Source organism: Nannobrachium achirus (assembly GCF_963921795.1).
Source record: "Nannobrachium achirus genome assembly, chromosome: 6".
Classification (NCBI taxonomy): Eukaryota; Metazoa; Chordata; class Actinopteri; order Myctophiformes; family Myctophidae; genus Nannobrachium; species Nannobrachium achirus.
The window spans coordinates 59,152,471-59,163,940 of NC_137815.1; the positions used below are offsets into that span (position 1 = coordinate 59,152,471).

General features: G+C 45.2%; 1 protein-coding gene across 1 annotated transcript in view; it reads right to left on the reverse strand.

Moving 5' to 3' along the window:
* The window catches only part of nfasca (neurofascin homolog (chicken) a), a gene marked incomplete at its 3' end in the record, with an annotated part of 110,100 nt that extends 100,493 nt beyond the window's left edge, over nt 1-9,607 (reverse strand). The window contains exon 1 of the mRNA XM_080727384.1: nt 9,482-9,607. The remainder of the gene's footprint in view (nt 1-9,481) is intronic.
* Nucleotides 9,608-11,470: the final 1,863 nt, after the last annotated feature.

An 11,470-nucleotide genomic window follows, 5' to 3' on the forward strand; every position in this document is an offset into this window, starting at 1 on the left:
TGGATGGATGGATGGATGGATGGATGGATGGATGGACAAGCAGACCGATGGATGAACTAGACATCGACATTGAAGCATCCGTCTAGCAACCACGCCCAGTAAGAAGGTGAGAAAACGCTCATGTTTCACCTATCCCAACCTCCTGTCGGGGACAACGTTAGAGGAGCCATTTCACGAGTGAGTGGCGCGAACAGCAAGCTGAGCCCTGCCACTGAAGCAATCAAGCGAGTCATTGAGCGGAAAAATACATGGGAGGGGCCCTTCCCCGAAATACCCCCCTTTCCCCCCCCCTTTTCAAAACACAGTGGCAGATTTACAGCACACTGGAATGGATTTATTTGTACAGTTGTATGCGTGATTAACAAGCATGTATTTTACTATGTGAGGGATCATATAAACCAGATTTACATTTTGATTTGTGTAAAGAACATAATATATCCTTGTAAAGCATCCTGATTGATTCATCTCGAACATCATGCCTTTTCCTTTTGTTTGTCTGTCTTTTCCAGACAGTGCAAGGCTCTGTAAATATTCTTGGCAAATAAGAGAATGTTGTGTGTAAGCATTATATTCCCAACGTTGCAGTTCATAGCATGGCAAGCCTTAAGGCGGATCCGCTCAACAACTCTAGAGACCAACCAGATCCCGGGGTTACTGTACTGTACTGTACTGTACTCCATACTGTGTGTGTGTGTGTGTGTGTGTGTGTGTGTGTGTGTGTGTGTGTGTGTGTGTGTGTGTGTGTGTGTGTGTGTGTGTGTGTGTGTGTGTGTGTGTGTGTGTGTGCGCGCGCGTGCGTGCGCGAGCACGTGTGTGTGTGCATATGTGTATGTGTATGTGTGTGTGTGTGTGTGTGTGTGTGCGTGCGTGCGTACGTGTGTGTGTGTGTGTGTGTGTGTTAGTGCCTCAAGATGCTAGCGAGAGAGTGCATATGGCAGAAGGGGTTCTTAGTAGATTCTAGCAAAAAACTACTAGGAAGTGAAGGGGGTATTAATAATATATGCGCATAATAACAAGCTGTTCTTTCTTAATGCCCAAAGACGGTCTGTATTGCTATAATCTTAAGATTTAGCTGATGCGCACACACCCCTCCTTTCCCTATGTCTTGACAGAAGGCCAAGCCAAATAAAGCTGTGTACAAAATGAAGCTAAGAGAGCTGTGCGCTTTTCCAGACACAAAGAGACAAATGCAGCCAGATGCCTTCAACAGAAGACACAAACAGCTATTAGCCTTCAAGAGGTTAAGCATGCAGTAAGCTGGACAAGTGGACCAAGGGGTGGGGGGTGTATGCATTATGTGTGGGGTCTTCTTATTGAGAATAAGGGCTGTTTTTACACTCACAAGACCAGTGTCCACCAACGGTGCATGCTGACTGATGAAAATAACGGATTCTCACGTCTCAAAAAGGGTTGCTTGTGTGAGAACTCTTGGACTTAGAAGAGGAGAACATGGGCTGTGTGCTGGTCTCTTACATCTCTCCTTTCATCCATTTGAAAACTGAAAACCTCTCAAAATAATTGGAGCAGCACCTCAATGTGATCATTTTGCTTTTCCGTTAAATCCTACTGTACTGTACTCATAACGGTATGCAACCTGAAGGCCTCTACCACTCTGACCAAGCATGCACGTGCAAACACACACACGCATGCGTGCGCGCACACACGCACACGCTCACATTGTGAGGTGGTGGTATGTAGGTTACAACCACTCACTGTATCTAACACATGCAGACACTGGGCTGCGTTAACGCTTGATAAACACGTATCATAGAGAAGCAGACGGCTCCATCCTAAGGCTCTGTACTCGTATGCAAACGTAAGGAACCTGGTTGACACACATACAGTATACATTTACATGCACATGACACTATTTCTCACACATGTACCCACACACATGTATGCTGTGGGCACGTCTACCCACAGATGGATGGGTGCCTGTGCAGTAATGGAATAGTGATGCCCCTGGCACGGGCATGGGCTCAACATCTGTCGAACCACCTGGGACCAGACATGTCTGCTCTCCTCCCCTCCCCGCCTCCACATTATTCTCTTTTACATTCCTCTCTTTCATTTTTTGCTCCTTTCATTGTCTATCCTAGTCTCCCCTTTTTCTTCCATCTTCCCTCGTTTGCTCTGCTGGCTGAAAGGAGACCCAGATCAAATGATCACTTAACACTTTAGTTTACAGGGTGGTGACATAAAGAAGAGAACTGCAATAACATGAACCTGACATGCCACCCTTTTGGACTGGTGCACATTTTCATTTATTCATTTAAAAATCCACCCTTCACTCAAGCGGCACAAAGCTTTACTTGATTTTGTGTCGAAGGAAAAATGTCAAATGTAAACTAGGTTCTTTAGAATTGAATTGTGTAATTAGAGGAAGAATTACAGTACAGAACCATTTTACACTTTATGTTTTGACATCTTGTATTGTGAAATAGGAGTTTTTATCCTTATACTATTTTGACGCGTGGCATGAATTAGCGATGGACACAATGCTAATTTGAATACTGATCGACCCTTTGATTCATGTGTTATCATATTAAGGAAAGCAGGCAGCGCTGAGGCTCCGAGTCTCCATGCAAGTTTTATTTAATTTTTTTATAGTGTCTTTCTCCAAAGCCCTTTACAATGTATTTCACATTCACCCATTCACGCACCAATGGCAGAGGAAACCATGCAAGGGCCGGGGTTCAGTGTCTGTCTCACTGTCAGACACTTGTGAAGATAAACCATTTACTGCAATGATAATGCATTGAATTTGGCGGTGTGGATGTACTCAGTGATACTACAGATTAATCTGCACGTATGACACACTCTGAGTCTGAGATCACAACCCCCCCTGAAGAACAGCCTAAGATACAGATACATGGACATGAACATTTCAACCCTTCATGGGGCACAACTTAACGATCCACACATACTAAACAACATCCCCAAGAATCCACACAGTTAACATGGTGACATGGTGAAGAACGAAAGTGTGTGGCAATCTGCTTAAAAAGCTGCTTAGATGCTTGATACACGCAACACACACACACACACACACACACACACACACACACACACACACACACACACACACACACACACACACACACACACACACACACACACACACACACACAATCATACACACTCGCATTCAGTCAGCAGATTAACTGGACGTGACAGAAGAGGAGTCATTGGGAGCTAAATTGCTATGGTTACGTAAACACAAACACAAACGCAAGGCTTAGAAGATGGAGGGATGGAGGGATGAAGGGATGGAGGGATGGAGAGTTGAAGGGATGGAGGGATGGAGAGTTGAAGGGATGGAGGGATGGAGGAGCAGCCTTGAGGGGAGATAGACAAGAGACTGTGAGCAAATGAAGAAACACAAAACACAATTTTTTACCCCTTTTTCATGCCATTTGATTCCTACCCACACACATTTCTGTATCGTATCCTACTGACTGACATACCAGTGAGGAGCCACTGAGAGGACATAGAGCCTTCGTCCTACTCCTCCCATCCAACACTCCCTGCTGACAGGTGCCGCCCCAGCCCGTAGGATTACGTGCAGTGAGTAGTGCCTAACATCACCCGCCTCGCCCGGCTTCCCTCCCCTGAACACGGGACAATCGTGTTCGGTTGTAGATGCTGGACAGAGCCAGATTCGAACCCACAACCTCCACAGCGGTGGGAAGGCACTTTACCACTGCGCCACCCGAGCGCCCTCATCTAGGGATAGTACGATAGGAAAATGTCATGTTACGATGATTGTGACAAAAGAAATCGCGATTTACGATATTATCACGATAATGAAAATCCATTGGCGGAACATTAATTTTGCCAAAATATAGCCGATCTACAAGCTCACAACGTGTCGCAACGCGTTGTGAGCTTGTAGATCGGCTTCTTTTTGGCAAAGACATTTGATAGAGAGTGAAAAAAAAGACATGTATCTTTTACCAATTATAGAGGATTTAAGTGGTACTGGATAGGCAGCTTGGCAAATAAAAGTTGAATTGAACCTCGGTGCATGACGGAGCACGATATCACGATAAGTTAAATCTCCACAATTCAATTATCGTGAGTGTTTTTTTATCACGATAAACGATAGTACCGCTTATCGTCCCATCCCTACCCTCGTCTCTGCATTGTTGCAGTGCTTTGTTATGACAGGAGAAGGAGAGGCCTGCAGACCCATCAAGGTGAACGCATCGCAGGTCTGTGCCAAACGCAGTGTGCAAAACATCCACCATAGCTGTCACTACAGCCTGCAAAAAAAACTAAAGATCATACTGTAACAATCCATAAGCAATGACGCCGCTGCCACCAGAACCACATCGCTCTGCAATTTTTATTTCAGCCAGCCTGCATCGCTGCTGTTGTTAGCACAGCAGCATACGCCACAACAGGGACGTGCAGAGAATGTTAGAGAGGCAGGGGCTGGAATTTCCAAAAGGGTCTTTTGGTGGAAGCACCAAAAATAGCAGACCTCCAAGCTCACAACGTGTCGCGCTGCGACCCGTTGTGAGCTTGGAGGTCGGCTATTTTCGGTGTGTGAAACCACACTGAACTAAGCATAACCAAGCCAATACTGGAGATGTGGCGTAATGGCATAGATTTCTACACAGAGAGGGCAATTCTTTCAACATAAGATGCTGCATTCAAGTTCAGGAGAGTTTGGACACGGCGATTCTCTTGAATGCTGCCTTCAGATATGGCATGGAAAGAAGTCATTTTCATTTCTCTCACCATAGTAAAAATTGCATTCATGGTCTGGAAAGGGCACTTTTTACAGACAGATAAAATGGCAGGGGCTAAATCCCCCTTTGATGTCTATGTGTGCATGTGCCTGCACCACAAAATGACCCGATAGACATAAGAAAAAGAGGATTGTAGAGATGAGAGAGATTGGAGCTGAAGTGAACTAGAGAGAATATGCTCTGATCATGTCCCTGGGGCGAAGGGGGATGGAAAGAGATGAAGAGAGTGATGGAGATAGGGATAGAGAAAGGGGGGTAGGGGTGGTTATAGTGTGAAGGTCCCGGTCCAAATGTTTGCAGTGAAAAGCCGTCGGTGTCCATTAAGACAGTGGTTCTCAACCTTTTCAGGCTGTGACCCCCAAAATAATGATATTTTAACTGGGGACCCCACACCCTGACGCATTACATTTTGTATATCACGGTTCTATTGTGAAAATAGCAGATCTACATGCTCACAACGCCTCGCAACGAGGCGTTGTGAGCATGTAGATCAGCTATTTTCACAATTTCTGCCTCTAATATTTGACAATTTGGCCAATGTTTAATTTGGCATTTTAGAGGTATTAAAAAGTCCTTAAATTGTCACTTTAGAAATGTGCATAAACCCTCTATACACTTAAACCTTATGTTGGTTTGTTTACTGTTGAGGTAGAAAACAATGTTTCACATTAACTTAATCATCTGGGGACCCCCAAAATCATTTGGGGACCCCCCTGGGGGTCCCGACCCACAGGTTGAGAACCACTGCATTAAGGTCTCTTTCTCTCTCTTTCTCTCTCCCTTCTCCTCTCTTTCCCCGATTTCTATATTTCTTTCTCTGTCATTTCTCCCTCGCTCATTCATTCTCTCCCTTTTTTCTGTGTGCATTAACCTCTACTTCCCACTGCATGGGAACAAAAGTGCATGTGTGTGTGTGTGTGTGTGTGTGTGTGTGTGTGTGTGTGTGTGTGTGTGTGTGTGTGTGTGTGTGTGTGTGTGTGTGTGTGTGTGTCTGTGTGTCTGTGTAAAATACGTATGTGGACCTCACTCGAAACAACAGCCTCCCTCAGACACATAACGCTCTATAAACAAACATTTGTAATTCATTTCATAAATTCTCCTCCTACACTCGTGAAAAGACGTCACACACTCATGAATAGTACGCACCACCAAGAGTGCACAACCCCCCACCCACACACACACACACACACACACACACACACACACACACACACACACACACACACACACACACACACACACGCACAGACACACAAGAGCATGCTTTATATCAAACATTTGTAAAACATTACCTCAAAAATACACCTACACTTTCCCCCCACAGACACATCTACTGTCAAAGATCTAATTATCGCTGCCCTACACACACACACACACACACACACACACACACACACACACACACACACACACACACAGCACAGCACAGCACAGCACAGCACAGCACACACACACACACACACACACACACACACACACACACACACACACACACACACACACACACACACACACACACACACACACACAATCATGTGCACTTGTACCTTTAAAGGAAAGTGCAAACACACACAGCTGTGTTCCCTGTTATACACTGAGCATCGAGAGAGAAAGAGAGAGAGACAGAGAGACAGAGAGAAAGAGAGAGAGAGACAGAGACAGAGACAGAGAAGAGAGAAAGAGTAAAAGGAATATTGAGAGAGACAGTGAGACAGGGTCTGGTCATTCTCAGTGCCCTTATAATGTTATATAGCCATATAATGCACTCAGTATGGCACACTGTGTTGTTGCTTGTTTGTGACTGATATTTGCTCTATGAAACGACACAGTGGAGAGAATCCTGATGTTCTCATACCTGTAAGAAGAATACATCTTTAATGATCCCCAAGGTCGAATATGGACAAAGGAAGACACAACAAGCGAAGCAAGTTTCTTTTTGTTACAAATTAAACAAAAGCAGAACAGAAGACTCAATCACAAGATCCTTCACAGTGACGTTTGCTATGTAGACGGTAAAGCCTGCCTCAGTGTTAATTTATCCTTTTGTAACTCAGAGCGTATACAAATGTCTCCAAATGCACCCGTAGCGGTACATTTGGTGACATTTGTACACTCTCTGAGTTAAACGAACACTCAGGATTTAAGTGGAAACCTCTCCGTCACTGGTTTCATGGTGCCTGTCAACTGGGTGGAGTAATGGCCATGTGTGGGATGCTGCAGTAGCAGGCTTAGCGATTTATGTCTCACACATTAGATTGGACATGAATAAATACATAACGCTATCAAAGAGTATGTGTCTGAATGAATATGTGAGGAGGGACAGAGAAAGAGAGTGTGTGCATGTGTGTGTGTGTGTGTGTGTGTGTGTGTGTGTGTGTGTGTGTGTGTGTGTGTGTGTGTGTGTGTGTGTGTGTGTGTGTGTGCGCGTGCGCGCGTGTGTGCGTGCGTGTGTGTGTGTAAATGGCAATATGGTACTCTATACTAATGCATTGAACTTTACAAACATGCCGACATCACTCAGCACATGAACACGCAGAGGAGCAAGAGGGTTGAAGAAACATAACCATTTAACTGTATATATACTTTGTTGACACTAAATCTTTTTTAGCAGCTAGCTCACAAAGTGTCATGTTGCTTTGCAGTTTGTCGGTTTGTACACTGCTATTCTTACAAAACGCCTTATTTTCACTCAAATGTTCACCAATTATGAGCTGCCCAGAATAGGGATGATATAGGGTTCATGTGGCTAAAATTGGCAGCATGGAATGGGATAACCCTTCTGGCAACCCTGATAGAACACATTGGAGAACAGCACGACACACATGTCATGCATGCTTACATACACGCACGCACGCACGCACGCACGCACGCACGCACGCACGCACGCACGCACGCACGCACGCACGCACGCACGCACGCACGCACACACACACACACACACACACACACACACACACACACACACACACACACACACACACACGTGTCACAAAGCATGTGTTAAAGCATGTAGTGTGACAGTGAGACAGGTAGAGACTGAGAGACAGGTAAAATAAAGATTTCACAGACAACACATGCAGACACGATAGCAGACAGAGTCATACAAATGAACTGACAGACAGACAGACAATAGTGGACAGACAGTCAGACAGACAGACAGTCTGTACACAGCGACAGAACAGACGTGTAAGTGCAGATTCAGACAGAGCAGAGACAACCATAGGAGTGATGTTAGTCAATGAGACAACATATAGCAAGACATGATCCATACCACCAATCAACTGTTAAGACGTGTGTGCGTGCAATCCGTGCATGTGTGGGTGCTTAGGTGTGTGCTGCTAGTAATACTGACATGGACACAATGAATTTGTCTTCACTGATGACAATTGATGAAGACCTGTATCTCAAACCAGCACGAAGCCCCTTTATTGAACATGACGGATTTAACAAAGCAGCGACAAACAAGGGAAACCCCAACAAGTATTTTCAAAGAAAAATAATTTAAACATGAGCAAGTCATGAAACAATGCATTTAAACTTGTGTTGTTTCATATAACTCATATAACTCATGTTATATGAAACTATATAACTCATATATGAAACTAGTTTTTTGTGTTATCCCTTTTGCCTTGATGTCTTACTGTGCTGTTTACATTTCTGACAAACAAAGTTTTCAATCAATCAACCAATATTTGTAATAAGACTGCATGACAATATTGCAACACACAACAAGAAAATCCTACAACAAAACGCCACTAAAGGGATATAAAGCATAGCAAAGTGTATGCAGATAGATGCACACGCATACGCACACGCACACGCGCACGCGCACACACACACACACACACACACACACACACACACACACACACACACACACACACACGCAGTTGTTTCTCCCCCGGGAGTGTGTGATGAACAGAGTGAGGAGGCAGAAAGAGGAGAGAATGTCACCAGAGTCACAAGAACACAACAAGCATAACACAGACAACTCATAATGCCTGTTGAACTACAAACACACATATGTCATGAACACTGTTCTTTGTCAAGCACAGAAAAGATCACTCTTGTCCACTCCTCTCGAACCCCCATCACACACACAGAGACACATACACAGAGACACACACACACACACACACACACACACACACACGCACGCACGCACGCACGCACGCACGCACACGCACATACGTACAGAGCACACTTTCCATCAAAGATTTGTGAAACAATGACTCAAAAATCCAACTACATACACACAGTCACACGTGCACACAAAGTGTACCAAAACACACACACTACTACTACACTGTCAAAGCCCACTTCATCAACAACACCGCCAGTTGCACCCACCGCAACACATGCGCTGCACTCACAATTCATTTCACTAATTTCACTCTGAAACGGAAGCAATTGTGACCCTGTCTACTTTTAACACTTATATCAGTGGTTCTCAAAGCGGATTCCAAGGACTCTGTGTGTTCCTTCATGGGGGTCTAAATTGACCCATACAAGTCTGTAACTCTGACAGTGTACAAATGGAAACAAATGAACCCTAACAGGTCCATTTGGTTCCATTTGTACACTGTCAGAGTTAAGGGGAAACATTGAAATTTGAAAGTTTGAGAAACACTGACTTATATCAATACAAGATGATTTTACTGTGCACACAACACATGACACACGCACAAGCATGCACGCACGCACACTCACACACACACACGTACCTTTTGCAGTGGGGTTGTTGCGGCCAGGTCTAGGTCAGTAGTAGTGGCTGAGCGTGTGGTATCTCCATCCCATCAGTCCTCCAGTCACCTGATTGGCTCTGTGTTTCAACACAAGATAAAAAAAAAACTAAACAAATTGCTTTCTTCTGATCACTGAGCATCCATTACTGTCACAACATAGATCCACTGAGGAAACAAAAACAAACGAGGCAAAAAGCTGCCACTGTGTTCCCTTCACTCTCTCTCACTCTCTTTTCCCCCTTTCCTTTATCTATCTCTATCTATCTGTCGCTCCGAGGTCCTCTCGCTGTCTCTCCTGCGTGTATAAAGAGTCTCTCTCTCACACACACACGGATTCCCCATCTGTCACCGCCCCCTTCCCTTCTCCCCTCCCACCTCATGAATTATTAATGAGCCTCAGGGCACACACACACACACACACACACACACACACACACACACACACACACACACACACACACACACACACACACACACACACACACATACACACACACATACACACACACCCCCGCTCGTGCTGTCAAATACACTCGTGGAGCTCGTACACTCACTCACACACTCACACACTCACACACACACACACAGTGACTGTCACACACATGCGATGACATGTAAGATGCGCACTCAGCCGAACACATACGCTCATGCATACATGGTAGCCCATAAAATCCCAAATAGACTGTACTGTCCATCCGTGCATGAATACGCACGCACGCACACACACAAACACGCACACACGCAGAGTCACAAGAAGATGAGACTGATCATGCATGAAGGCATAGCATGTACGGTACACACGCATGTGTATCTACGCACACAGAGTGAATGGTCCATGCGTGCAGGGCAGGGAGGTGGTGACCCCTCAGATGGAAGGAAGGGGAGGTCAGTGACAGGATAGGCTGTGTGTGTGTGTGTGTGTGTGTGTGTGTGTGTGTGTGTGTGTGTGTGTGTGTGTGTGTGTGTGTGTGTGTGTGTTAAAAAGTGAAGGACCCTATCCACAACTTTCCACATCCCATCATGCATTGCGCAGAAGTTGCACAGAGCTTCCGGCGCCGCAGCCGAGTGTGATCTACAAGCTCACAACGGTTGCATCTGTGACGCGACGTGAGCTTGTATGTCTGCTGTTAACCGGAAGTGTGGTGAAAAAAATTCTCCACTAAATTCCCACGGAAAGAGGTGGATAGAGAATGAGATAGAGAAGTAAAGCCTCCTTGCCACTGGATGGAGAAAAAAAAACACTCACTAACATCTGGCTTTTGAGAGGAAGATTCCCACAGCTCTAGTGGGAAACATCACAATTGGCAGTCATTCTTTGACACATGGCTCTGCACAGTAATCACGGCTATTTACTGTAACTGACTCCTGCACCGACGGTGCAATGCTATATGGCACGCATTGAAGTCCCAGTCATTGGCACATGATGGAACAACATGCACAGAGAGACTGAACACATATAAAGGACAAGTAACAGATATAAAAAACAAGAACTTTACAGCAAACTGTTGGGAATATTGACAGTAAATGTGTGTGTGTGTGTGTGCGTGCGTGCGTGCGTGCGTGCGTGCGTTGCATGCGTGTGTAAATGAGATCTACACAATTCAGTCAAACACTGCATAAATGAATGAATGATCACATTTTCAACACACAAAGAAAAGAAACACAGACAATGGTGAAGAGCGGGAAAGAGAGAGTAGAGTGGCCAATGAGTGAGCGAGTGAGTGAGTCAGCGAGCGAGCGAGCGAGTGAGTGAGTGAGTGAGTGAGTGACTGAGTGAGCGAGTGAGTGAGTGTGTGAGCGAGTCAGCGAGCGAGCGAGTGAGTGTGTGTGTGTGTGGCGGGGGGTGTTGGCGAAAGTTACGGAGGGAGAAAGAGAGAGAGAGAAAGAGAGAGAGAGAGAGAGAGAGAGAGAGAGAGAGAGAGAGAGAGAGAGAGTGTGCATGGAAATGGATTTTGCACCAGTGTACAC